Here is a 5,307-nt window from a genome sequence, read left to right on the forward strand (position 1 = left end):
GACACCCCGATGAGCGTGACGGTCTCTCTTTGTCCACCCCCTCAGAGGTGGAAGGCGATTGCAGCTCGGGGGGTCACCGGCGGACAAGGCAAACGGAAAAGACGGCGCTCAGGTAAATGAATGATTAAGAAGCGGCAGTCGAGGAGGGGTGGGTAATGGGGTAGGAACCGGGGGTTGCGTATCTTAAAAATCAAGCAGTGGGGGTGCTTACACGTTTTCTTTTTTGAAAATTTCTCAACAGCTCGACGATGCCTTTCTAGAGGACCCGCAGGCCCTGGACAGCGTTGCATCAAGCAGCAAAGATGAATCGGGCCCACCATGTTTTTGCTCAACGCCGATACAAGTTGTTGAAGAGGACTCTGAGGATGATGGCTAGGAGGAGTTTAGGAGGCAGCTTGGCATAGAACTAACTGAGCCAGTGCCACGTCGTGAGCGTAAAAAAGTCATGCGGACTATTGTACGCGTTGCTGTTTATGCTCTCCTTAAACACTGCCTTAGGGAAAAGCTTTCTGAAGATTGTGAGGGCTGTGTCATAGATGTGCCAGGCCAAAGGCACCATGACTGTGTGACTTGGACTTCAGTGGATATAAACTGCAAGCTCCGGGGCCTGTGTGCTGAGCTGTGTTTGGAAAGCTTATTAAACACTGTTATTGCCATAGGTTCTGCTATGCAATGTCTGTGCCTAACCCAAGAACATTTAGCGCAAGGGGTGACCTTGATAAATGCTGTGCAATTCAGTGCAGACCCTGACCGTGTTCTAAAGAATAGGACCAAACCGGAAGATGCCTGCTTACAGCGTTATATTGACCGTCTAGTCCGCACAAAGAGTTACAGAACCCTGCTTAAGAAAAAAACTATTGGTAAGAAATCTAAAAGGATTAAGTTAGAGAATGGTGAGGGGACAAACAGGCGATATAAAACTTGGTAGCTGTAAATTTTTGAAAAGGGGGTTTGTGACTATCTGTGTTTTGTTAGAAGGCCTTTGGCCTTTAAGTGAGCTAAAAGGTTTTAATGAAGCAGTTTGGTTTGTTTTCAAGGAGCTGTAAGTTTTTTAAATAAAAAAATAAATTGTTTGTGAGAATTAGCTCTTGTGTTTTTGTGTGTGTATAGCAAAAAGCTGAAATGTATGTTGTGGTGGGAGGGGGAAAAATCCTAAAAATGTGCTTACAATAAAACAAACAAGGCTCGTTCAGACAATAGAGTTAATATGGAGATATACCTATCTCATAGAACTGCCTTTACTAGCAGGACCAAATATTGATTTTGCCCCAGATCCCTAAGTAGCCCTCTCAAGACTTAAACTCACAAGCCTGAGCTTAGCTGGCCAATACTTAAACCACAGAGCTATCCTTAGTCTGTTGAACTAAATGGGTTTAACCACACACACCCCCCTCACTGAATAGCCAGGGTGACTGCAATTACTTACCCTCGTTGCTATAGGGTTACATTTGATGGGAGTTCACCCATAGTAAGGGGTGGGTGGGGGTGGATGGTGAGTTCTGCTTAATATGAAATTAAATTAAACCTCAGGAATTCACAGATGCTATTGGACAGTTTAAATATAACCCCTGGGGTTGGTGGAACGCTATTGGACAGTTTAAATATGGCCCAGGACTTGGTTGAATGCTATGGGTCATTCTTTCTAGGCAACAACCCCACACCCCAAACTTTAAGCATGAAAGAAACATGTTTTAAAAAACAACCAACCCCCAAGACATTCATTGATATCTGCAAAGGGCCCCCACTTGGAAATGGGTACTGTTTAATACTGTAAGAAAGACACAAATGTATTTTAACTTAAAGCGGGGGGGGAGCCCTGTTGTGCAGACAAAACGGTTTCACTACCCCAGATCACAAAAGGGAATGCTATGGGAGGGGTGATTAAATTAACCTGTTAGCAACTGTGTTGAAGTCTGTTGGAAACAATGGGCTAAGATGGTATAAAAACCTCAGGTATGCTGGAGCTTGTTCTTTTCAACAAAAAAACTTTCTTGAATAGCTGCTGGACTGCAAAAAGAGGTAAGACTTGCTGTTTTTAACTCTGAAACTATATATTATATAATGCCACTCTTTGCCCAGGCTGTCTTAGTAAATAATGGTGCCTATGTTTATTGCAGTGTGATCTGTTTAGCGTGGAACCAGTAACTTTAAACTGCATTTCACCACCAGGCCAAGGTAAAAACCATTTTAACTATAGTTGTGCTTAATATTGTTGAATTTAAAAAAAAAAAAAAGTACTCCACAGGCTGTATAGGGATTAGGGTAATACTAACTAACATTTTTCCTTGTTCTTGAACCTGAAGGCCCAAACAGACACGAGGGGGAACAGAACAAGCATGTGCCTGCAACACTTGATCCCATAGTGGAAGGTAACTTTATTTATTTATTTTTTTGCAACAGGCTTTTAAATGCATGTGGGTTTTTGAAAAGTGTCTGGCTGCAAACTTGGTTTGGTGTGTTTTATAAAGCTGCTGTTGTGTGTGTGTGTGTGTGTGTAATATGTATATGTATGTTTACAAGATGGTTTCATGTGTTTTATAATAATGTTGTTGTTTGCTCCACAGTACAGTCAAAACATGAGATCCTTAGACCAGAGGGAAAACAAGGTGAAAAGAAAAAGGAAAGACAGCTGAAAAGGAAAATTCACCAGCATCAGTCACTGATGGATGGATGAAGCCCGGTAAATATATTTTGCTTATTGGTTTGGTTGTTCTATGAGGTTTTGTATTTTAAGTAAATACAGAGGTGTGGGTGAGAGATGGTAAAGTTCAGTTTTGTAAAATGTTGTTGTTGTTGTTGTTTTCCCCCTCATAGGCCTGGGCAACTCTTCTGACAATGCAGTAGTCAGAGCTACAAGGACATCTCCAGAATTACCAACGAACCAGGAATCTGCTTTGAGACCTTTAACAACGCAAACCAGCATAGGAGTGCAGCTGAAGCACCCGGGCGGTCCAAACTTTATATACGTCAAACCCAAGGACAAAACAAAAGACTCTGGTAAAAAACAACCATTCCACCACAACTCCAGTTCCTCAATGGCCACTACCACACCAAGCCCTGAGGAAACTGTGAGCAAAAACACCCACATTCACAAACCCAGAGCACGCACTCTAGGGGTTCTGAATGTGCGCAAACCCGGAGCATGCGCTCTAGGGGCTGCCTTTAAAAAACCAAGGACTAAAAGCTGCTGCGATGCTGAGGTATCGCAATCACACAATCAGCACTCTAGTTCCTCAGCGGCCACCACCACACCAAGCCCTGGGGAAACTGTGAGCGAAAATGCCCACATTCACAAACCCGGAGCATGCGCTCTAGGGGTTGTGACTAAAAAACCAAGAACTGACAAACCATTCTCCCAAAACCATAAGCTCGTCACAGCTTCCCCATATTCTAGTATTTGGGGAGGGTTTGATGCTTCCCTCAGAAAAGTGATGGAGGCTGTATCCTCGGGTAGTCTAAAAGAACGGGATTCTAGAAAGAAATGGGAAAAATATGATGCTTTGTTCAGAACCATGCTGAAAAACATGAGGGCTGGAAAGGGTGGCTCTGAGCAGGGATGACTAGTCGTGAAAAGGGGCCTGGCTAAAAGGGGCACCCTCCAGGGTACACATCAGCTCATGTGTAAACAAAAGAGGGGACAGCGCTTGGGGGATAAACAGATGGCTGCCAAAAAGTTCCAGGCCTGGGTTGTTGTAAAAATTTTAAAAAGGGCTAAAGAGGTAATGAGGAAAAAAAACAAAAACAAAAAGAGATGCCCCCGACTGGAGGCTCTCAAACTGGCTTGTCTGAAAATGGGGAGGCGGAATCAGACTCTGGTTTAGCAAATTCCCTAGAGGGCTCTCTAGATGGGTCCCATTCTACTCCCAATGACCCTCATGGAGGCGCCTCAGAGTCTGACTCTCAAATAGCATCTGATGTAGAAGATGCCGCTAATGATCCCTTAGAGGAACCCCCAAGTAACCCCGAAAATGCCGAGGTGTATATGGAGAGAGTTAGAAGTTGGCAATGTGAATTATCCAGATTTGGGGGGTCGGTGTATTGTGAGGAATTTCGTTTTGTCAATCTTGAGCAAATAAATTCAGCTCAGCAGGTTGTTGAAGCCATACAGCGGGGAATACAGTTAGTGCGCGATGACATTAATGGTAGAGTAGGCCCTGATGATTATGTTCAGTTACGTTTCGAGAGCCGTAATTTAACTAACTCTGTTTTCGGTCAAAAGAACTAGGGATGAGCTGTCTGCTGAGGATTTCTTAAATCAGACCTCAAAGCTGCTACAGAGCAATAGAGAGTTGCATATCGATGGGACATTGCGCCTCATTGTGACAGCTGTAAAAACAGGGGTGGGGGCGCTCGTAGAGTTTTTTTTTAATTCTATCTTTAATAGTCAAATTATTCATTAAAAGAGACCGTGTTTAGTAGACCTGACTTACACCGGTACCAATTTGTGTTTTGCGGGTGGGCTCTTGGCCGTCATGTCCGTTGGTAAACCTACGGACTTGGAATTTTTAGCGGAGGCGAGAAAGTTACATGAGAAACTGGGGTGGTCAGATCAAAAAAAGGTTATGCTCAGCGACGTAGCAAAGTGTGAACAGCATTTAGGAGTTAACATACAGGTGGTGCTGTATACGGCGAAAGGCGGCTGGGGCTTTTTTAAAACGGGGGGCACAGTGTACCCCGAGACTTATTTTATCCTGTTGCACGATGAGCATTACTATGGGGTTCTGGATGTAAAAAAGTTGTTCAGAGCGAGAAATTGTGAGTTTTGCCACACAGTGTACAGCCATGACCACTCTTGCAGGTATCGTTGCCACCTCTGCTTGAGCGTAACGTGCTCAGACGGCGTGGGCGTGCAGCAGCGGTGTCCTAGCTGTAGACTGTATTGTCGGTCCAAAGAGTGTTTAGACAGACATATCGACTGTGCATCAAAAAAACAAGTTGAATGCCTGTCTAAAACTTTGTGTGAGAAGTGTCAGTCTTGATCGGTGGTGATGTAGACGGTCACCTCTGTTTTATGGACAGCCTTAGAAAGCCCGAATCTTCAGAAAAGTATATCTTTTTTATGATTTCGAATGCACGCAGGAGACCGGGTTGCACACTCCCAATTACATTTTTGCTATGTCCCTAAAGCCGGAAAAATCCTGGGAATTTAAGGGCGATGAGTGTCTTTCTGTGTTTAAGACCTTTATTGGCAAAGAGTTTCGGGACTACACATTCCTAGCACACAATTCTAAAGGTTATGATGCGTACTTCGTTGTTAGACAGTTACTCAAGGAAAAGATGGGCTAGAACTGATCACTCATGGTAGTA

The 5,307-nt window shown here is 43.9% G+C and overlaps 1 long non-coding RNA gene across 1 annotated transcript; it reads left to right on the top strand.

The window, feature by feature from the left end:
• The first annotated feature begins 2,293 nt into the window (after nucleotides 1-2,293).
• Nucleotides 2,294-3,748, top strand: LOC135983520 (uncharacterized). The gene is made up of 3 exons (XR_010601197.1): nucleotides 2,294-2,369; nucleotides 2,565-2,680; nucleotides 2,815-3,748. It is a non-coding gene; the product is annotated as an uncharacterized LOC135983520 (long non-coding RNA).
• The last annotated feature ends 1,559 nt before the right edge of the window (nucleotides 3,749-5,307 follow it).

The sequence above is a fragment of the Chrysemys picta genome, chromosome 5, assembly GCF_011386835.1.
Source record: "Chrysemys picta bellii isolate R12L10 chromosome 5, ASM1138683v2, whole genome shotgun sequence".
Lineage (NCBI taxonomy): Eukaryota > Metazoa > Chordata > Testudines > Emydidae > Chrysemys > Chrysemys picta.